General features: G+C 48.1%; 1 long non-coding RNA gene across 1 annotated transcript; it reads left to right on the top strand.

Moving 5' to 3' along the window:
* Positions 1 to 12,333: 12,333 nt before the first annotated feature.
* LOC116885532 lies at positions 12,334 to 15,257 on the top strand. Its single transcript, XR_004386015.1, has 2 exons — positions 12,334 to 12,515; positions 14,928 to 15,257. It is a non-coding gene; the product is annotated as an uncharacterized LOC116885532 (long non-coding RNA).
* The last annotated feature ends 8,750 nt before the right edge of the window (positions 15,258 to 24,007 follow it).

The raw sequence follows: 24,007 nt of genomic DNA, 5'->3' as shown, positions 1-24,007 counted from the left end.
TCCATCTATCTATCTATCTATCTATCTATCTATCTATCTATCTATAATCTGTCTTTAATCTGTTTATCTGCTATCTATCCATATCTATCTCTATCATCTATCTACTATCTCATCTGTCTGTCGTCTATCATCTATCTGTTGTCATGAGTCCATTCTTCCCAAAATGAAGACTATGGCCAAACATCTGGGAAAGAAAATAAGGCATCACCTAGAGAATCAGCTAGAACTCAGATGTGCCATTCAAGTATTTTCTTAATGTGAACGTCGGGTTACGACCCGTTCATCCCAGAAGAACACCAGGCATTGATTCTCCATTAGATTGCTCGGTGTGGCATCCTGCAGGAAGCACGACCCATTGAGCATGCTCTACTGACCGCTGTGGGCATCCATGCCCTGCAATACCTGGGTGACTCGAGCCTCACTGTGTAGAGACCATTTCCTCCGAACTCAGTTGGCCCACTTGCAAAGGTGGGTTATTTTTTAAAAAAGAAAGAAAAGAAGAAAGAAAGGGGAGAGGTGGTGCACACCTGGTGTGCCAGCTATTGGCAGACAGGAACAGAAGGATCATAAGATCAAGAGTTCAGTTCCCCGACCTTGTGTGAAAAAGCTGGACATGGTGATGGAGGCTTGGGGTTCCTGCTCAGGAGATGGAGGCGGGACCACTGTGCTTGCTGACATGTGACTCCCAGGCCAATGAAAGACGACCTCAAAACAAAGGCGAGCATCAGGGGGACAGATCCGAATCACAACATGAGCTCTCAGTGAAAGGTATTGTCCATATTCACATCGGCAAAGCAAAGTATTTGGGAACTCATCTACGATGGGATCTGGTCCTGTCCCCCTCAGCATCACTCCCTAAGCGTGATCAATAACCTGGACCCGGGAGGTTCTTGTCTGCTTGCTCAGAATGTTCAACCCTTGGAGCGGAATAGTCGTGATTCTTCTCACTCCTGTCTAGTCTTTAAAGTAAACAGCCCACTCACACCGTGAGAATTTGCAGACCGAGGAGGATATAAATACATCCATTTGTTTTAGGGCGTTGGAGAAGAAAACTGTCACTTTTAGCACCAAGAAGGGCTGAATCACGCTCCTGAGGTATGCAAGTGGATCAACTCCTTTGCTAGGTCGTGTGTAATTTTAGAGCAAAATAAATATAATTCGTGATGGCGCTGCTACATGTATCCGTTTGCCTCTCACTTTCTCCAATTATAAGCAAAGACTGTGCTTGCTGGCTTACTTGATTGATTGATTGACTGACTGACTGACTGACTGATTGATTGATTGATTGATTTGTTGAAGACAGGACCCAGGACCTACACAAGTGCTCTACCATGGAGTTACGTCCAGCCCCTCACCGGAGGAGTCTAGGAAAGTATTCTACCTCTCGGGAACACCCCTGCCCCTGTTGTTATTGCTGGTGGTGGTGTAGTAAGTGCAGAATCTCACTATATGTCTCAGGATAACCTTAAACTTTCCAGCTTCAGCCTCCCGATTCTGGGATCACCACTTCACCCAGTTTACGGCTCTCTATATTTTAGGGTTTCCCAAAAGGTTGGAGGTGCACTTTTAGATAAGTCTTGGAATTTTGACGACGGACTGACATTGTCTCCCCTCTGCCAACATCAAATGTTTAAGTCCCAATAATGGGTTCTCACGGTCCTCAAGAGAAAGGCTCTGGTCGAGGCTGGGTATCCATGCTTCTCACACTGCAGGGGATTCATTGTCTCCCCAAGTACCAATAAGATTCTCTCATTATTCTGCCGTCGCCAGAGATTGGAAAGTTGTAACCAGGACAAAATGGCTCCTAGGATGTACTAAAGAAAGATGTTCATGAAGTACCTGAGGGACTTTAGAAACTAAAGCCACTTTTTGTTGTACTTGAGAAGGGGCTTATTAGGTAGCCCAGGCTGCCCCAGCCTCTACCTCCTAGTATGACAAGTGTGAGCCATCACTCTCAGCTCCCCACACGCCCTTTACATGGACAGGAAGGAAGAACGCTATGAAAGCGTGATGACGATGACGATGGTGTTGGCATAACTATAACGCCCCTGCTGGCAGACGGGTCTTTGACTCTTGGGCTGGGAGCCATGAAGGAACCCTAGAGACTCCAAGGACAGTCCGATATCAGGGATGTGTGCCTCAGTGTCTTCTTACCCCTCAGCCTCCAGAGGAGACTGACTTCACAGAGATTCTCGGGTTGCACATCCCTGGTTTCTTTGTCCATCCTGTGCATGCTATGGTGAGTTGGATTTCTCTTCGCTCAGGATCCTGGAGGTAAACTGAGGAGATGTTTGGGGGCAGTAAGTCCCTAGAGGTGACTTTCAGCTATAAGGTGGGGGGATCCTGAACTGTCCCTCTGCCCCTGTTTTCTCTTCTGCCAATTCTTAAGAACGAGCGATTTCAGAATCTGAGGTTGGGCTGGAGAGACGGCTCAGTGGTTACAGCACTGGCTGCTCTTCCAGAGGACCTGGGTTCAATTCCCAGCAACCACATGGTGGCTCACAACCGTCTGTAGCTCCAGTTCCAAGGGATCTGACGCCCTCTTCTGGCGTCCTTGGGCACTTCGTGAATGCGATACATAGACACAAATGCAGGCAAAACATCCATATATAAAATTAAATAGAAAAATTAAGAGGAATCTGAAGTTCTGTCTAATAACCAAGCCTAATTTTAGAGGAAACCCCGCTTCTTCTGAAGTTGAGTTTATGCTGCTTTCTACGATTTTATTTGGAAGTAGAAAAAGATGGAGGAAATAACCAGTGGTTTAAACTAATTCAATTTGTATGACCTTGTTGGAGACTGAACCCAGGCAATGGGAGATGTGTATGATGTTAGGCAAGTGCTCTACCACTGAGCCACACCCCAGCCCCTCACTTGGGGATTCTAGGCAGGGGCTCTACCACTGAGCCACGCCTCCAGCCCCTCACTGGGGGATTCTAGGTAGGGGCTCTACCACTGAGCCACGCCCCCAGCCCCTTACTGGGGGATTCTAGGTAGGGGCTCTACCACTGAGTCACACCCCAGCCTCTCACTGGGGGTTTTTAGGCAATTCTTTTACAACTAAACTACCTTCCCAGGCTGAATTAAATCATACTCCTTTTCCCAAACAGCCAGTAATAGAGTTAAAGCAATGTATTCCACCCCAAGGTCCTCCTTAAAGACCCCCTTTCCTCTTCAGGTTTTAGCTTTCTGGTGCCTTTGACATCTCTCTTGCATTGCCTCAGTTTCCCAGAGTAGCTCCCATGGACTCCAAGCAGTGAGCCCTCACCCTGGGTTGGCTGGCTGTGGCAGAATAGTATATTCATGCGCACACCCTTTGCTACCTCTTGGGTGGTTGGAGTCATTGGTCTGTTATATCCAGATGAGCCTCACAACACAGCACTCTGATTTACTTCAAGTGTGGATTTAGTTTCTTTCTTGCCATTAGTAAGAACTTATTCCACCAAGGTAATTTGTTCTACTCTGGCCCAAATGAGACACAGCACGGAGAGACAGGAAGGCTTCAATTTGGGAGAAGAAAGAACATAAATTCCAAAGTGTGGGCCCGCCAGTGTGGGAAGGTCTCATGGGAGGAGGCTGTGAAAGAATTCTATAAAGTTTTAATAACATAAGACCCGGGGTAGGAGAATTCAATGCAAGCCTGGGGACCCACTCTTCCCTTCATCATATGGAATGCAGGGAAATTTGCATCCATGCTGGCAAGTCCTCGGGTGTCTGAGCAGAGCATGGATGCTTTAAAATTTCAAGGTTCGTATGAGTCCTGGTCTCATCAAGAAGGATGGAGCCATTTTCTAGACCTGATTGGTGTGTAGTTACAGATTCCCTTAATTGGGAATGACAGACAAGACCAGGGTCAGGAGTGGGTCCTAGCTGGGGGGAGGGCATCGCTTAATGATGAATTGTAGCTTTAATTTTTCCAAAGCCTAGGTTTAATGATGGTTCTTAAATGCTTTAACCTCCCTTCTAGCCTACCACCCACCAGAGGTAGTGGGAAAGAAAGGATATGGTGGGGAGGGGGGAGTAGACCTGGTTAGAAATGGTTCTTTGGAACAACTCCCATCTGCATTGTCAGGAAGTCAGCAGTTCGGTTCACGGGTCAGCAGCAGCTGGATCCACTCGCAAACACTTCACGGAGACACCAGCGGTCCAGTTCGGTAGAGTGGGGATAGCAAACACCAATAGGCATCAGCCTCAGCACGAGTCAGCAGGAGCGACCGGCAGGAATGCCAGGAGGCTGTGCCTCTCTCAGCAACAAGAAGGGTCAGGTCAGCGAAGATGCAAGGCCAACAAGTGTTGCAGAGCTCACTCTACCAGCGAGTCCCTCTCACAGGCCGTTGCGTCCTATTTATACTCCCTCCGGATAGCACGTGATCTCCGCGGGTCTCGCCTCAGCATGTGAGTCTGCCTTAGCAAAGCTCCACGCGAGTCGGTATCACCTGACATCACTCTGCCAATCAGCCCGAGGAATCAGCAAGAAACCGCCGCACACCACCAGACAAATGCAGCTCAGCTACGCGATGTAAGGCAGAGCAATACATGGGTGTCGTTACTGAGAAATCCTTCATCGTGTGTCCTTTTACGTGCTTGCTTCAGCAAAACATGCCTTCCTCTGTGTCTGCTTCAGGAAAACACTCCTTCACGGGTTTGTCCCAGCAAAACCCCACCCAACACAACGGACTTTCCAAAGAACCCTCAACTTTCCACCTCGGTGAGCGGTTCAGCAGAAGCTGCATGTCGGTTCCTACTCTCTGCCATGAGATCTCAGGATTGCATCGCGTCTGCCAGAGTGGGCTCACCACGAAGGCTCTGGTAACATCAGAGCTTGCTGGTATAACCCTCTCCAGGCTGGATGTCGCTCGCCCGTGTGTGTGTGTGTGTGTGTGTGTGTAGATACAAATGCACATCTGTAGGTTGATGTCTTTATGCAGGCTGGCACAAGTTAGGTCAAGGCCATGATTGGACAGTAAAAAATTAGGTGGAGACAAAGCCGTTGTAAGGCGGGAGAGAAGGGGTAGGAGAGGAGAATCAAGATGGAGACAGAGAGGGGTTGGGGATTTAGCTCAGTGGTAGAGCGCTTGCCTAGCAAGCGCAAGGCCCTGGGTTCAGTCCCCAGCTCCGGAAAAAAAAAATCCAGGTGGTCTTGAATGGCCCTAGACAGTCATGTATACTTTTTAAGGGATGGATTTCTATAGGTAAATTTATCTTATCTAGGTGGGTGGTTTATATCCTTATCAATTGGTTGTGAGTTTATTGTGTGGATGCATTGTGGACTGAGAATTTAACAGAAATCTGATCATTGGGCTGTAGTTCGCTGAGTCCTAATTTTACTAGGTAGCTGGACCCAGAGAGTTTGCGGCTAGCTGAGAGACTCCGGGAGAGGTACGAACCAGAGATAAATTGTGGTTAGTTCCAAATGGCCTTCCGGTGTCAGAACTGACTCTAGGGACCTGCATGGCAAGGTGCCATGCTGGAACGGCTCGAGGACTGCCTGGGTCTGAGAGTACGTGGGGGCAGCATGGAGCCCTGAGTTAAAAGTACTCCGCAGTGCCATGTGGTCCTACGGGTGCCGGTGCTAGCGTGGGATAGAGCATACTCATTTTTTAATATTTACCGTAACACGCATGAGTGCACATACATGTGGTGTCCAGAGATCAGCTTTGGCTGTTGTTTCTCAGAGACCATCTATCTTGTTGCTTTGAAGCAGGGTTTCTCCCTGCACAGGAATATACCAATTAGGCTAGGCTGCCTGGTGAGAGAGCCATCCCCAGCCCCAGATTAGGGTTCTTTTGACAAAAAAGCTCTGAGTATAGCAATGTCTCTATCAAACAGATGCCGCGTTGGTTGAGGATCTGTAGAACCTGCCCATACCCTTACCAGAAGCATCTCCCGCCTGGCCACTAGCAACTACAATAAACACACCATCCCCCTGGGTTCGCAGGCTAAATGACCTGTCTCAGCAACGTTATACACGCTGTTACAACGTTATACACACTGCTCCTCAGTGTCCTGTCCCATCATCTCTGTCAAAATCCCACTCATCCTTCAAGACCTCACGTAAAGGACGGTCACTTTCGATTGTCAACACAATCTAGACACAAGCTAGAGTCACCCAGGAAAATCAGTCTCATGGAAGAATTGTCTACACCGGGTTGGACCATGAGCACATCTGGGGAAGATCGTGTTAACTAATCAAGTCAATTTATGTGGGAAGACCCAGCCTACTGTGGGTAGTGCCATTCCCTAGGCAAGGAGTCCTACACTGAGAAGTCAAGCTGAGCACAAGCAAACAAGCAAGAAGCATACAGACATCATTCTCTGTGTCTGACTGTGGATATACCGTGGATACCTATCCTAAGCTCCTGCCTTGCCTCTGTTATTTCCCCACAGGGATGGTCTGTAACTTGGAATTGTGAGCGGAAGTAGGCCTTTTCCTCCCAAGTTGCTTTTCATCCGGGTGTTTTGTCAAAGCGACAGAGATAAAACTAGAGTATGCACCTTATCACAACAACTCCACATTCATTCACTTCTTTCTGGCTCAGCCCCTTTGTAACTGTGAACTTGGGGAAGCTACTTAATGACTTCAGTTTCCCAAACACGGGTGCCGACCACAGCATCTTGCTGCTTGCGTGTGTTCCGGGATTGAACTCCCAGCTCCTTGTCTGGCAGGGCAAGCACTTGGCTGGCTGAGCTGCTGTCCCCGACCTCTTACAAATTGGATGCAACGTCGCTCTTGCAAAAGCCTCTTCCAGTTCTGGTGCTGGACCACCTTGATCACCTTCTCCCTCTCCTCCTCATCCTCTTCTTCCTCATCCTTCTGCTTTCTGTCCTGTGAGCCCTGCTCTCAGATAGACAGGCGGGCATCCTACCCCTCCCTCTGCCAGCTCCTCCCTGGGCTCCCTCTACTTCGATTATTTTCCTTTCGATACACCTCAACGTCTTTTTCCTTCCGTGTCAACCAAGAATGGAAGGTTAGTGCAGGGAGAGATCTGGTCTCTTATCTTAAATGGCCTATTTCCAATAAATCACGGGAGGCTAATACTTGCTTCCTCAGCCTGGCTCCCTGCCTTAGCCTCAGCCTTTTACCCACCTACTAAGCTCAGAGTCTGAACTATTGTTCAGTGGACCCGGGAGGAGAACAGCCATAACTTCCAGTCCGCAAGGTCAGCCTTTTCCCAAGTGTCTGGGTCATCTTGGTCATAGCAGGTGATTTTTCTCGTCCTTACCTAGCCAGGCCTTCCTTCTTGCCAGTGCCATGTTTTCTTTCGAGACAGTGCCTTATTGATGTAGCCCAGGTCACCTGGAATCTGTCATCTTCCTGCCTCAGCCTCCCAGGGGCTAGAACTACAGGTGTGTGTTATTTATTATTTTGGGGTGTGTGTGGGGGGGCAGAGGTCAACCTCAGGCTCCATCCATCTTGTTTTCAGAGACAGGGTCTCTCTCTCTGGGACCTGATGCTCCTTCAGTAGGCTAGGCTGGCTGGCCAGTGAACTGGGAGAATCCTCCTGTCGCCACTTTCCCAATGCCGGCATCACAAAGACATACTGCCATGCCCTGCTTTTTATGCGGGAGCTGGATCCGACCCAGGCCCTTGTGCTCAAGAAGCAAGCACTTTACTGGATGGATGCAGAACCATCGCCCTGCCCACACCCTTCTCTTTTAGAAGTCCCACTGTGCGTACAACGCAGAACAATACATTCTTTGTGCTATTACTTGAATGGAGCTTCCAGCCAATCGGAGGAGGGAAAGCCCTTTCCACTGAGTGGAGAAAAAAAAAAATCTCATAATAGAGAACTCAGCCATTTGTACATTGGATCCTTTTCCCACAAATGGTTTTAGTGCCCAGACACCACACAGTTCCGCGGTTGGCGCCGGAGCAAAGTGAAATTCCAGGCGGCAGGGGGCGGGGTGCTGCCCCCTGCTTCCTGGAAGTGTGCTCATTGGTGCGACTTGATAGGGGCTGTGACTTCAAGTGGCCGGGCCTTGGTAATTGCTTGTGGGAGTGGTGCCAACCGGCTTCGCGGGCGGATGCTCAGAGGAGCCAGTGCCCAGTAGAAACCTGCTCAGAGGTTGGAATAGCATGTAGGCCAGCCTTGCTGCCAGCCAAAGGAAGGCTCTTAGACTGGTGGTTCTCAGCTTGTGGGCTTCGACCTCCAGGGATCCTGCACATCCTATACTTTACAATTCATAACAGAAGCGAAATTACAGTTATGAAGGAGTAACAAAATAGTTTTACAGATGGGGAGGTCAGCACAACCTGAGGAACCATATTAAAGGGTTGCAGCATTAGGAAGGCTGAGAACCACTGTCTTGGAGTATGACCTGGTACTTTTTCCTTAACTCTTTTATTTGGTTCAATTGAGATAGATTCTTGCTTCTCAACTCATGCTGACCTTGAGCCCTGGATCCTCTTACTGAGCTCCAGAGTGCTGGGAATAGAGTCCCAAGCCACTGCACTCAGCAAGTGATGGCTGCTACTACCGTTGCCACTGTCTCATCCTCCTTCTCTTCCTCCTCTTCCTCTTCTTCCTCCTCTTCCTCTTCCTCCTCCTCTTCCTCCTCCTCCTCCTCCTTCTTCTTCTTCTCCTTCTTCCTCCTCCTTCTCTTCCTCCTCCTTTTCCTCCTCCTCTTCCTCCTCTTCCTCCTCCTCTTCCTCCTCCTCCTCCTCCTCTTCCTCCTCCTCCTCCTCTTCCTCCTCTTCCTCCTCTTCCTCCTCCTCCTCCTCCTCCTCCTCTTCCTCCTCTTCTTCCTCCTCTTCCTCCTCCTCTCCCTCCTCTTCCTCCTCCTCCTCCTCCTCCTCCTCCTCCTCTCCCTCCTCCTCCTCTTCTTCCTCTTCCTCCTCTTCCTCTCCTCTCCTCCTCCTCTTTCTCCTCTTCCTCCTCCTCCTCCTCTTCCTCCTCTTCCTCCTCCTCTTCTTCTTCCTCTTCCTCCTCTTCCTCCTCCTCCTCTTCCTCTTCCTCCTCTTCCTCTTCCTCCTCTTCCTCTTCTTCCTCCTCTTCCTCTTCTTCCTCCTCTTTCTCTTCTTCCTCCTCTTTCTCTTCTTCCTCCTCTTTCTCTTCTTCCTCCTCTTTCTCTTCTTCCTCCTCTTCCTCCTCCTCTTCCTCTTTTTCCTCCTCTTCCTCCTCCTCTTCCTATTTTATTGAAGGAGATGGGCAAACAGAGATTGTGATACTGACAGTCACTGCCATAATTACCTGTCTCCAGGAAATGAGGCAAATTCCTGCTTGCCACAAGGCTCTAGATGGGTGGAGGCTCCCTGCTGTAAACCGTGCATAATTGAAACAGTCCCCCCACCTTCCCGGGTGTCTGTGTCCAATCCGTGGGTCATCAGCAGGCAGAGCATAAATGACCCAGTTTCCGTGGATCTCGTTGGTGAAATGCTTGATTAGCTTTTGATTACAGCCATCTGCACCTCTTTTGCACAAAATACTGCTTTTAGTTAAATTAACAAGAATGATAATGCTAATTAGTCGTTGTTAATGTTAGCACAATACAGCCACAGGAGTGTCGTGGAGCCAGGAAGAATTATGGAAGAGTGACTATTACACACAGGCAGGAGTGGAACTCTGTGAACCAAGGCACGGTGCCTTTTACTGTTTATTTCTGAGACAAGTCCTGTCTAAGTAGCTTTGGGTGGCCTCAAACTCTGTATCTGCTTCTGTCTTAGTTAGGGTTTTCCTGCTGTGAACAGACACCATGACCAACGCAAGTCTTATAAGGATAACATTTAATTGGGGCTGGCTTACAGGTTCAGAGGTTCAGTCCATCATCATCAAGGCTGGAACATGGCAGCATCCAGGCAGACATGATGGAGAGGAGGAGCTGAGAATTCTTTCATCTGAAGGCTGCCAGCATAAGGTTTGCTTCCAGGCAGCTAGGATGAGAGTCTTAAGCCCACAACCACAGTGATGTGCCTATTCCAACAAGGCCACACCTACTCCAACAGGGCCACACCTACTCCAACAGGGCCACACCTACTCCAACAAGGCCACACCTACTCCAACAGGGCCACACCTACTCCAATAGGGCCACACCTACTCCAACAAGGCCACACCTACTCCAACAAGGCCACACCTACTCCAACAAGACCACACCCACTCCAACAAGGCCACACCTACTCCAACAAGGCCACACCTACTCCAACAGGGCCACACCTATTCCAACAGGGCCACACCTTCCCATAGTGCCACTCTTTGGGCTGAGCATACACAAACCATCACATTTTCCCTTAGCCTATGGGTGCTGAGATTAGAAGTATGACCATGTTCAACTCTTCTGGCAGCCTTATCTGTGCTGGGAGTCTTTACCGGGCACCCAGTTCAGGCAACTCACAACTGCATATAACTCCAACTCCAGATTCGATGCCCTCTACAGTGTTCCAGGGGGTACTGCATTCCCACGGCGTGCAGGCACGCACATACACACACACACACACACACACAGAGACAGAGAGAGAGACACAGAGAGACACAGAGACACACACACACACACACACAGAGAGAGAGAGAGAGAGAGAGAGAGAGAGAGAGAGAGAGAGAGAGAGAGAGAGAGAGAGAAGACTTTTTAGCCAGCAACTTTTGCTTCTTGAGTTGTTGCACCCTTTGGTGAAACCTACTGCCTAATCACTAGTTTATACTAAGTTACTAAAGTTAACAATCGGTGTGTGTGTGGTACCTTGACCTCGTTTAAAAACACAGGTGCTCCTTAAACTTATGATGGGTCCCGGCTGGATCAACTATAAGTGGAAAATATCTTAACTTTAAAGGTGTATTCTTGATGATCCTCGTGTGCCAAACATCAAAGCTTAGAATCAAGTTTTATTTATTTATTTGTTTATTTACTTATTTATTTATTTATTTTTATGGCCTTATATGGTCTATGGAATAGTTTTTGAGAACCATATCTTTTTGTTTTAAACGGGTGATTTTCCTAAACACACACACAGCAAGCCTAACTAAAAGAACAAATAGCTAGCGGTAGGAAGGTGGACAGGTAGGAAAGCACCAGGTGCTCCGCACATCCAGCAGAAATGGACTGAGGAAGCTTCGTTAAGGCAGCCCTTTGGGCTTCTCAGTAGAGAGGGTCCCGGGCAAAGCAGAGTGTCCCCTCAGGTGAGGCTTCCATGGAAAAGACACATAACACCAGAGATCACATCATCGAAGGGAGAGCTCACAGACTCCAGCAGAAATCCGCTGTGGAAGTTGAGGCAGGGAGCTGGAGTTCCCCGTTGAGCCTTCTCTCCACGGATGAGCGTCCCACGGCCGGACTCCTGGCTTCTCTTCCCGGCTGCAGGCATTTTTATATTCGGAATAAATACTTGGCAAACCCTGTTACTAGTTCTAGCTGTTCTCAAGGACGTGGGGTTTTTACTTTTTGGGCTGTTTTGCTGTTATCTCTCCCCTTCACAGGGTGAGGGTACCAGCCCATCCCCAGGCAAAGGGCTTTGAGGATACTTTGAGATAAAGATAGCCGAGGGAACAGGGGCAGCCCCTCTCTCAGGGCCAGTTTCTCAGTGAGCTCATGCAGCACGGGGCAGTTTCCTGATAAATGAGCATTACATTTCTTTATGTGCACCTGTGAGTGCATATGTGTGCATGCGTGTCATTCTGAGACATCTCCTGTTGGGTTCTTGCCTCGCTTCCATTCCAAGAACAAAGGGACAGTCGGCAAAAGCTAAACAAACAAGGCACTCAGTGGCATTGCCAGGGATGCCAGGCCGGAGGACTTAGAGTGTTGTAAAACCCTCGGGATGCCCACTGAGAGGGTCACAGATGGCTGTTACAGTTCTGAGCTCTCAGTGACATCAGGATTGTCTCCAAGGGGAATAGAAGTCTCTCAGTGATAGAGCACTTGGCTAGTATGTGCAAGTCCCTGGGCCTGTCCCCAGCATAAATAAACTAAATCAATAAAATAGGAACAAACAAGGACTGGGTGTGTGATGGAGAGAATGGTGGGATGTGGTATTCATGGGGACAAAAAGGCTTCTACAGTTCCACCCCTCGCAACTGCTATCCTATCTCCTCTTGAACGTCTTCCAGGCAAGTGAGGAAGTTTTCCACAGGAAATTTCTACAACGTTTCCTTACGTGATGTTGAACATATGGACAGGATTGGGTAGTCTCTCAACAGATAGGCTGACCCCCTGGGTCCCAGGAAACATTCCTGGTGGCTTGGAAGACCTCACCACGGGAGGTGGATCTCACCACGGGGGGCCGGGCACAGAGCGAGCAAACAGCTCACTAAAGGGAATCTGGCGCTGTGGTGTGCTCGAGTGATGGGGGAGGGGCGGATGGGCACCCAATGGTGCTCCCCAGGGATGCTAATGTCTTTTCCCCTGTGTCCCCAGGACTGAACAAACAGTTTTGTGTGTTCCTTGACGCTGGAGAGGCTGTGATTGGATACAGGGATGTGCTTCAGCCGAAGAACCCTCAAAGGACCCGGTGTTCTCACTAGATCCTGGGAGCAGCTTTTCAGCCTCCCCACAGCTCGGCTCAGCCAGGAAGTGAAGCCTGCACCAGGGTCTGTAATTGCCTAATTAAGTCAGGCACGGAGTGAAGGGGGATCTTTAACAGGTGGGAGGAGCAGAAGGTGGGTGTCTGAGGGCTTTTGCAGCCTGAGGTTCTGGGCCTTGAGTAAGCCCGGTATTACGGCAGCTCACTCGGGTTGGAGAGATGAAGGTGTCCAGGGACTAAGGATTCAGCCACAGCAGTTGACAAGGTGTTCAACCTGGCATTCGGCTTCCTTCAGCCCGGAGGGCGTATCAATTTCACTTTCATCAGCCCCAGACAAAGAGAAGGCTGTTAGTTAATTCTGTGCCCCAGGCTGATCTGTTCTAGTTTTTTTTTTTTTTTTTTTTTCCTCTTGGTTATTGCCTAACACTGGCTCCAGTTCTCTCTGGTCCTGCCTGGGGGCGGACCCTTGGGCCCCCCTCCTCTTGATTGCAGAATTTATTTATTTATCCCCGCAGTTTTTCCCTGAGCTGGGTGGGGGCTGTCAGGCCCTGTGTGAGATGCAGGACAGTGGAAGGTGATTGAGGAAAGACAGTGAGCTTCGTGTAACTGTTTACGTTCTGGGGTGGGGGTGGGGGTAGGGTGGCTTTAGCTTTAAATTTTATTATTTATGTATTTATTTATGAATGTCTGTGTCCATATCTATATCTATCAATCATCTATCTATCTATCTATCTATCTATCTATCTATCTATCTATCTATCTATCATCTATCCATCCATCCATCCACCTACCTATCTTGTAAGACGAGATCTTTTAGACCAGGATGACTTCCAACTGGCTATGTAGCCAAAGGTAACTGAACATCCAACCTCTCAAGTGCGGGATCACAGGCAGGCACCACCATACCCAGTCTGCATGCAGTGCCCACAGGAACCAGAAGAGAAACTGGAGGTACAGGCCGTTGTGAGCCATCTGCTGTGGTTGCTGGGAACAAAGACCTAGATCCCTAAGAAAGCCAGCAAGAGGTCTTAACTGATGAGCCATCTCTCCAGCCCCCTCACCTTGCAAAACCTAAGAATCCTCCCGCTTCTGTCCCCACAGTTCTGGGATTATAACATACACCAATACACCTGCTTTTTCATATGGATTTTGGGGATCAAATTCAAGTCCTCACAGCTGCACAGCAAGCACCTTACCAACTGAACTATCTCCCCAAACCTGAGTCTCTCCAATAGTGTAGGAAATGGAGATCCAAGCCAAGCTGGTACACAGATGGGTCGATGTGACCTTGTAGGTGGTGCAGGGTGAGGTGCCACAGGTGCCGAGTGAGGAGTGGCTAGGTGTGAGTCAAGCCTTGGGCTTGGAAAAGTCTCCCTGAGAAGTCTGATGTCCCATCGGCTGTGTGGCACCAAGATCTAAGGTCACCTTCAAACATGCTTACCTGGAAGGCACAGCTGTCTGAGATCATCAGCTTCAGTCATCCAACTGAAGCTCTTTGTCTGAGGCAACAAGAAATTGATTCTTTAAAGGATATAAACACAACAGATATTCGATAAATATTCCTTGGGTGGGTTGTCGGTATGGATGGAGAGATAGGTAGATGAATGGATAAACAGATGGAGAGATGGAGAAGTGAGTGGAGAGATAACTGGGTGATTGAATAGACTGGTGGTGAGATGGATGGATAGGTATAGGAATAGAGAGAATAGGTAGATACATAGACAGATTTATGGATAAATTGGCAGATGACTGATGCTGTGACAATTTCTTCCCCAGGGAGATGTTAGCAATGTCTACCCCTCCTCATAAGGTCCCAACAACAAACTGAAGTATGAGTCTGCCAAAGTGCACTCTAGGGAACCAATGAATCATACTTTGTTTTAAATTACTGATACAAGTCAGGTAGTCTTACATAACAAAATGAGTGCATGCAGAACTCACACGGCGAAGTTGGTGGCTCTAGTCTGAAGACTCGTGATGGGTGGAAAGGTGGATGGGTGTGTACGTTAGTGGTGGGCGGATGGATGGATGTGTGGGTGGTGGGTAGATGCACAAGGGCTGGATAGATGGATGCAGCAATGGGTAAATTGGTGGGTGGGTAGATGGGGACATATATGGACGGGTGGCACACGGTTAGATGGGTGGTGGGTAGACAGGTGTCTATGTGGATGGTGAGTAGGTAGATGGACATGTGGGTGACAGGTAGATGGATAAATGCGTGGGTGGATAGATGGATGGTTGGTAGTGAATCTATGGGTGGGGACATGGGTGCACATATGGATGGTTGGTAGAGGGTTAGAGGTGTTAGTTAGTTAGTTAGTTAGTTAGTTAGTTAGTTAGTAGCAGCCAAGACATCAACACCACCACTGAAGAGCATTGCTTCAAATGCACAGAACGACCGCATATATCCACGGTTGGCAAGCCCTGCTCAGGCATTCAGGAAGTTCCTTATTTCCCCTGCACTCTGTTTTGCCTTTAGACAATGAGATGCACACACGGGGACCTGGGAGAGCGGCTGATCCAAATCTACTCTGAAGACTTTCGATTTCAGTGGAAATAATGAGTGGGGATGACTAATGAAGACTTCGCCCTTCCCACGAGGCGGGTGGAGCTCAGGCTGAGGGTTTCTCTGGTCCTGGGAAGTCAGGCGGTGGGGTTTCTACCCAATAACTTCTGAGAGTCCAAAGAGTCAGGACCTGGCCAGCTCAGTGAGACCTCGAAGGCCGTTCCCAGAAGATGATCCAGAATTCAAGGGATGACTTGGGGATGAGTGTGTACAGCAAGGGGGATTAAGCTGATGAAAGATTCAGTTACATCTGGTTCGTTCCCATCAGCTCTATTTCATATAGTTTCCCTGGCACCTCACCAGGAGAATACTAAATAGGGGGCTTGGTTGTGCAGCTTTAATAAGGCCAACAAAGGAAGAAGAAGGCATCTAAGGATCCATGAGAGTGTAAGCATGAACTCCACAGACTACCTGGCAGTTTCTTCATTTAGCATCATAATTAATCTCCTGCTGTGGACTCAACATTATGCTAATTACTGTGGGGCTACAATGGTGTGGGTGTGTCTTCCCCTCTAAAATGTATTAGAATCCTCTGTGTGTGTGTGTGTGTGTGTGTGTGTGTGTGTGTGTGGTGAAACTTGACCAATGTGTCAATGTCAGAGGGTCTAATGGGAAGTGTTAGGTCATAAGGACTCCATTCTCTCTCTGTCTCTCTCTCTCTCTCTCTAAGAAAGCCACAACCTAACTTTTTTTTAAAAAATTTATTTATTTTTATGTATATAAGTACACTGTAGCACTTCAGACACACCAGAAGAGGGCAGCAGATCCCATTACAGATGGTTGTGAGCCACCATGTGGTTGCTGGGAATTGAACTCAGGACCTCTGGAAGAGCAGTCAGTGCTCTTAGCCACTGAGCCATCTCTCCGGCCCAGGACTCCATTCTCTTAAATCGATTAATGCCAATGAACAAAGGGCTTGGAGTTGTAACTTCTAGTTTTTGCTTTCTTTTTCTTTCTGTCTTTGTCCAGCTGTTATGAGAGGACATAACCAGAAGATCCTCTCATGGTGCGAGCATCTCCATCTTGGGATTCCTAGTCCCCAGAACAATGACTCGATTAATTTCTGTTCATAATAAAAAACACACACAGGCCCATGTTTTCTGTGGTAGCAGAAGTATGTTTAAAAGGATTCTAAACATCACAGGTCCCCAGTAGTTGCTCCTTGAATGGTAGGATGGGTGTGTGAATTGATGGGTGGATGGATATGTTGATGCATGGATAAGTGAGTGAATAGATGGTGGGTAGAAAGCTGGGTGAGGTAGATGGATGGAGATGCTTAGAATGGCTTAGTGTGTGCATGCTGGGTAGGTAGGTAGATGCATATTTGCACGGAAGAATAAACAGGTGGAGAGTTGAGTGACTGGGTGGATAGATGAATGGATAGATGGGCAGATGGATAGGCAAATGGATGGATAGGTGTGTATGTCGATGGTGGACAGATAGATGAATGGGTAGGAGGATATGTGATGCACATGAGAATGGGTGGTTAGGTGGATAGAAGGGTAGATGTTATGTAGATGGATGAATGAATGGATGGTGGAAGGTAGACACATAGGCAGGTGATGGGTGTGTGTGTGTGTGTGTGTGTGTGTGCACATGTGAATATATGGAGAGATGAGTGGATAGGTGGATGGGTGTGTATGTGGATGGTGGGTAGATGGATAGATAAATCTATAAGGGAGTGGTTGAATAGATGAGTTTATGGTTCTATATGGATGTATGGATGGGAATGTAGATGGGTAAGTGGATTGAGGTGGGTGGTGAGTAGATGGATGGATGATTGTGTTGTCCAGTTATGGTGTTTACTCCTGGTCCTTCGAATTGGTGTAAGGACCACGACCTTCTTGTTCATCTTTGTGTGAGCCTCCTCCTCTGTCCCATGATGCAGTCAGTTGCACATTGTGAACAGCTGTCCATCCTCCCTCTGACGCCAGAGTCGGGTCTGATTTTTTCCCCATGTTTCTGTATGAGCAGCTTTGCTTTTCTGTATTACAGCCCAATTCCCCGAACAGAAACAGAACAGCCAGTGTCTGGGGGGAAAACTCCACCCCAAATAGACTTTCTGTCTCAAATAATAGCAAAAGCTTCATCACTGCATAGATTCCATTGAACTTTACGTGAACAGTGGACTCTTCTCTAGTCCTGGGCCATTGCTACCACACTAGAGAAGTTCCCAGAAGTGTGGCACAAATCATGGCGATCTTTTTTTTATTTTCTATAATCAAGTATCTAGGGACAGGACAGTTGTTCCAAGGCCCCCTGCTGAGACATGTTGCCAAGGGTTGAAATCTGGGATGACTAATTAACCTTAGTTCCTATGACAACCCAGGAGAATGCCATCTGCCCCCGGTGAAGAAGCATTCCTTCCAGTACCCTTGGGAGAGTGAGACCAGGAAAGGCGATGAATAGGAAAAGTCAAAAGCTGTGGTCCCCACTGGGAGGCAGACGTATTTTAAGGTGGAGGAGTCGAGCCGTGTTCCTCTCCTCAGCATCCTAAATACTGGGGAACCAAGATGTCCATGGAGGAACCCACCAGGGCACACCTGCTCACCCATGATCTCTGAACACGTCAGATGGTCCGTGTCAGGGAGATGGGAGCTTGGAACCAGCGACTGCTGCTGTGGCTAGTCCTGTTGGAGTCCTGCTGACCAACTTTGTGCTGACCTGAAGAATGTCACAGCTCTTGGATCCTGTGTCCCAGAAGAACCACTGGTTGATGTGGGACAGGAGGCTTAGATATCTGAATTTAAGACCCGCCCCTTACACATGTGTTTCTGCATGTATATGTGTGCTCATGCATGTAGAGATCAGGGTCAATATGGTTGTAGTCCTCAATTGCCCTCTACTTTATTTGTGTGTAGAGGTCATGGGTGAGCCACAAGGCATGCGTGGAGGTCACTGGACAACTTTGGGGAGTTGGTTCTTGCCCTTGTACCTTCTTTGAGTGTTGAGGATTTGTCTTTTACTGCCTATTGTAATGCTAAGCATGGGCCCCTGTGGGATGATGTCACGGGTGAGGCAGGTACAAGATAGAATGAGGCCTGTCATTGAACGAGAAGGAAGGATGGGCGGGAGAAAAGTTTGAAGGAAGAGGAGGAGATGGGAATGGAAGAGGAGGGGGGAGAGAGTAGCTGGGGACAATATGGCAGCTGACATTAAGATTCCACGCTGTATCTTTACAGGTTGTTATAAATGTTTTAAGGGATGGATGTACAGGGCTTTCTATGTTTAGGTGGGCAATTATATCTTATCAATTGGGTCAAAGGCTATTGTGCTGTGTGTTCTTTCCTGTGGCGATTTAAGTGTAAGGGAGTGTGCAGCGGCTGGTCTGGGTTACCACAGAGTTGGGATGTGTGTTTCTGGCATGGAAACCTGCTTTGGGAACTAGATAGGTAGAGAGATTGCTGCCAGGCTCAGAGAGAGGCCTTCAGCAGTGTGATAGGGGATGGAGCAGAGCGGGTGAGAGGCTTTGCTGACTGAATTTTAAATATCTAGCAGATATCTGGGACACCACGGTGTAGACCTAGTGGGGATAAAAGATACGATTTTGTTTTTTATATTTTTTACAACAACAGGCCCCCAAGACCTGGAGTCTGCACATAGACCTGGGACCCCCCACCTCCAAGTTATTTCTGATTGGTAAATAAAGAGGCCAGCAGTCAATAACTGGGCAGAGGCCATAGGAGGGGTTTAGGCTTCCCAGGCTTGGGGTCAGAGGAGGTCCATGAGGAGAAGAAGGAGAAGCAGCCACGGCCTAAGTGAGCCATAAAAATGTGGCCCTGAGGGCTGGCTGACTGGAGTTAAGAACAGCCCCGATGAAATACCGTAAGTGGTAAGTAACAATTTGGGCTTATCAATAGGAAAGTAGATTCTAGCAGCACGGAGCATCGGCATCTGCCCAGCTCTTGTGCTGTTTAAGGCTTATTGTTGTGAGCCTAGCCTTTAACGGCTGAGCCATCTCTCCAGCCCGGCTTATTGTAATATAAAGGTTGTGTGTGTCTTTTATCCAGAAACTAAATGGTTTAAGGCAGGGAAGAAACCCAGGTTGGGATTAATAATTTCTACGACATTTGAGATAGGCTCTTTCTTGTCTCTGCTGTTGCACTGTGTGCTCTGGGTGAATCTCTCGTCTCTGCCTCCCATCTTCCTGTAGGAGTGTGGGTGATCACAGACAGTCACTATTATATCGATTTTTTAAAAATGTGAGCCCCACGATTCTATCCTTGGATGGTCGACCTTATGACAAGTGCTTTTACCCCTGAGTCATCTCCTTGGCCCTTATCTTATCTTTGAGGGGTTCTCACTGAACCTGGAGCTCTCTGATTGAGCTAGGCTGGCTGGCCGGTTGAACCCAGGCATCCTTGGGATTATGGGTCTACACTGCCATGGGTCATGCTGGGGATCCAAACACAGGTCTTCATGTTTGCACAGAAAGCACTTTACTGACCAAGCTACCTCCCTAACCCCCTAAATTTGTACATATTTTTTAGGTTAGTTTATTTGGGAGATGACAAAAGAAAAGAAGGAAGAAAAAGAGAAAGAGAGAAAGAAGAAAAACAAAAAATAAAAGAAAAATATGTGTGCATTGTAGGAAACCTTTGACCCACAGCAACTGGCCTTTCCTTGGAGACATTTCAGAATCTGATGTTAATTGACATTTGTCCTTTTCTCTGAGAAGGCTGCTGTCCTTGTGTCATTAGGGCACTGGATGCTACTGTAGTCTTTATCTAGGGCAGACACTGCAGTAATTATCATAACAACCATTGAATCGGGAACTTTCTTTTTGTACATATTGCTAGATGCGTTTGCACATCTCATGACAGTCTCTATTTATTGGCATGGGAACCTTCTAGGAATTGTCTGCATAAAGAGACAGGTCTAGATTTATTCACTCCTCCCTGTCTTCTTTCTCCACCCACAAATAATGGCTGGGTGTCAGGGTCACCCTGCTCTCCATGGAAGCAAACCACCTCTCCAAAGGAAGAATCTGAGAGGTTGGAAGATGCCTGTGAAAGGGCAATTTATCTGATTCTACATTGGTTGGGAGAAACTATTTTTATGCAAGTTCCATATTCAGGAAGGGGAAGGTTTTGACATGCTTGCCCCTAATTAGTGGTGGAAAGCTTGCGGACTAATTTTGAAATAAGGCAAAACTCCAAGCAAGGTGGAGGGATTGTCCCTGGTGGGAAGTTAGGGCGTATTGTTAACTCAGATGGGGAAGTTGGTGGTGTTCGCTTGGCTTCTAGAGCCCAGTTCCAGCTATGCCCTTGACCCTGTTTTGGATAGGCAGCTAGACATGGATCTCACAGGGGCCCAGGGAGACCTTCCTGCATAAGAAGCTCCCTCTTCCACTCCCCAAGGACCTTGCCCCTTTCAGATGGCACTGTGTGGCCCTTAGCTCACAGCCTCTGCCACATGATCATGGGTTGGCACAGGGTCATGACAACATCATTCTCCTTTCTCACAGAGAGCACAGTGTACTGACCAGCACAATACTGTCTCAGGCTCTCAGCACCTTGATTTGTCCACCTTGGGTGTGTGTGTGTGTGTGTGTGTGTGTGTGTGTGTGTGTGTGTGTGTGCGCGCGCGCGCGTGCGCGTCTGCTCAGGTATGCACACGTGTGCATGTATGCTTACAAAGAGATCGGAGGACAACCGTGGGCATCGTTCATCAGAAATTGTCCGGTTTTTTTGAGACAGGGTCTTTCCTCATCCTGGAGCTCACTGATTAGGTGAGATTGGCTGGCCAAAGAGCCCCAGGAGACCCTGTCGACAGCGTCCAGTAATCCCCATTACCTGGATTATGATCTTGGTACCACCGTGGCCATTTTTTAAAAATATGGGTTCAAACCTCCTACTTGCTTTATGGACAAGCACTTTATGGACTAAACCGTCGCCTCAGGACCTTGGATAGATCCGAACTGTCGCCTCAGCACGTTGGACAGATCTTTTTAAGTCATCAATGAGCCTTAGTTTTGTTTTGTTTTGCTTTTTTTTTTTTTCATCCATACCTAGAATGAGCACAACGACAGTACCTATATAAGACACCATCCATGTGAAATAAGATGCAAAACAACAACAAAAAAAACAACTTTGTAATGTGCACTTGGTTGTTTTGGGTATGTGTCGGTGGGTGTGGTACGCCTGAACACGTTTGCATGTGCAGGTACATGTTCATACATATGCACGTGCATGTCAAGATCAGAGGTGACCATTGGCAGAATCCTTCCCCAGTCACCTCGAACACAGACATTAATGGTTTGGCTCATCTATCCAGACAGCTTGCTCTGGGGGTCTCCTGTCTCTACCACCTCAATGTGGGGATCAGAAACAGGCTGCCATGCCCACCCAGCACTGACGTAGGTACTAGAGGTCTGAATACCACTCCTTACATTTGTGATGTGCACACCTCCTTCACTGACTCATCTCTCCACCTCTTTTTTTGTTGTTGTTACTCTTGTTTGTTTATTTGTTTCAATTTTTTTTGAGACAGTGTTTCACTATACAGTCCAGACAGGTCTTGAACTCAAGGTCCTATTTCCTCGGCCTCCTGAATGCCGGGATTATAGGCATGTGATACCATGGCTGGTTCTCTACCTAATCGTCAGTATATGCTGCTACCTGTCAAAACATTGTTTCCTGCACCTGCTGACCTCGGTAGACACGGATCAACCCCAAGAACAAGGAAAAGGAAGAGAATCAGGGGATGGTAGGGTGGACTGCCTCTCCTTTCCTTACCATGCGTGTTTGGGACCTGTTTCCCACGCATCGACTGTACAGAAAGGTGAATAATTGTGGACCGGCACAGCCAGTGGAAATGCAAGGGCTGGCTTCTGAGTAGTGCTACAATGATGGCGCCCCTGGGAAGGATGAGCAGAAAAACGGCTCCCCTGAATGGGGTGTCACATCCAAGGCACACAAAGAACCATGTGCAGAGATTGGGGTGTGCAACTCCCCGGGGAATTATAGGGCCAGGGGCTGGGCTTGGGTTCTCTAAGGGAACAGTACATTATCAATAGATGTGATTCTATGGCTCCTTATTGATTCATCTCAGCCATTGTGACTCACAGCCTCCAACGAGCTATTGTTGGGTCTGAAGGAGGCGAACGGAAACCAGGGGAGAGAGGTGGTACGAAGAGAATGTTCTGTTCTGTCCTAGGATGCGACGCGCCTGCTTGGCGGAGTCAAGGCTAGGACGATGTATAGAGTACGTCCTTGAAAACTCTCAGGCAGTCGGGCTGAGTGGCAGAGAAGCCACCGGCAGCTGACAATGGGAAGAGCTGAGCAGGAAAGCAAGATTTTACCCAGTCCTCGATATTCACCGAGCGTCCCCTGGGACAAGAAGGCACTGCCAGCCGTCCCTATGCAGAGCTGGGTCACACACCAAGCTAGAGCTGTTTGTTTTTGTTTTGAGACGGGGTCTTTCTATGTAAGCCAGGCTGACATGGAATTTATTTATTTATTTTTATTCTTTTTTTCGGAGCTGGGGACTGAACCCAGGGCCTTGCACTTGCTAGGCAAGTGTTCTACCACTGAGCTAAATCCCCAACCCCCTGACATGGAATTTATTATGTAGCCTTGAACATGTCGTCCTCCACCTCCTGAGTGTTAGGATGACATTTAGGTGGTACAACACCCGACATGGCAGTGACATATATATGTGTGTGTGTGTGTGTGTGTGTGTATGTATATATATGTATATATACATATATTATACATATGACTTTGTATAAATATTAAAAGTACATAAAATGTATAATCAAATCATAAATATAAAAAACAAATTTAAAGTATATCTAAAAGTAGAAAATAAAAAGTACCTATATGTATACTTTTATATGGTCAGTGGTCACAACCTGAATCTCCCAGAAGTCAATTCTATTTTCTCTTTTCCCCCTTTCTCCCCACCCCCTCTTTCTGTGTAGTATGTCTGCATTTGTGTGGCCAGAGGGTAATGTCGGGTACCCTGCTCTCCACCTTATTCTCTCAAAGCACAATCTCTCACTGAACCTAGGAGCCCCAGCAAACCCCAGAGATTCTCCATTTCCCCACAGTGCTGGGGTTCCAGCCAACATGGCCACAGCTGGCCTTTACATGGGCAGAAAGGTCTGAACTAAAGTTCTCATGATTGGACTGTTATCCACTGAGCCATCTCTCCTGCCCCAGGGGCAGAAAGGGTGAATTCGTATCCTCACACATGTGCGTTGATTTTGACGCACACTCACAGCCGTGTTGAAGCAGCTTTTTTTTTTTTTTCATGGAAGACTCATCTGGTGCCCCAATGGCGAGGCTTGCTGACAGAACCACACAGCAAGGAGAAAGACTCACCTTGGAGGGCTGAGTAAGAAACTCAGAGCCAGCCGTGTTCAACAGGAAGTAGGCAAAGTCACCTTAAAGAGAGTAGCTCCTGTCAGCAGAACTATAATTGGATTTAATGTATAACTTATATAAAGATAGATTGTGTCGACAGGAAGGAAAGACCTTGGTGGGTCTCCTCTATCAACTGCCCTGGCTCTACCTGGGAGATCTGGCCGTCTGGCTGGATCCTGATCTGCAGAGAATGAAGCATGATGGTTAATGTTTTGGACATGATAGGGTCTGCGGTTCCTGGAGACACACTGCTGGGTATGTCTGTGAGGGATTCTCAAGACTGGCTTAATTTAAGTGGGATGACCCACTCTGTGTGTAGGTGACTCCCCGTCATAGGCTGGGGCCCTGAAACTGCGTTAAAAAGAGAAAGCGGGCTGACCATGGGCGCTCATCTCTCTCTGCTTCCTGACTGCGAGTCCAGTGTGGCTCACTGCCTCGTGCTCCTGCCGCCATGACAGACTGTATCCCCTCCGACCGTGAGCCAAAACAAGCCCTCCCTCAGATCGCTTTGTACTGGGTGTTTGGCTACAGCCAAGAGGAGTGTAGCTCATTAAGAACGGCTCCCAGGCTCACCGAGGCTGGCATGTTGCCCTCCTGCCCGACGTTGGGAAGGTCCTCTCTAGG

Source organism: Rattus rattus, chromosome 16 (assembly GCF_011064425.1).
Source record: "Rattus rattus isolate New Zealand chromosome 16, Rrattus_CSIRO_v1, whole genome shotgun sequence".
NCBI classification, from domain to species: domain Eukaryota; kingdom Metazoa; phylum Chordata; class Mammalia; order Rodentia; family Muridae; genus Rattus; species Rattus rattus.
The sequence above is the reverse complement of the archived record's forward strand: the minus strand, read 5'-3'. Positions and strand labels throughout refer to the sequence as shown.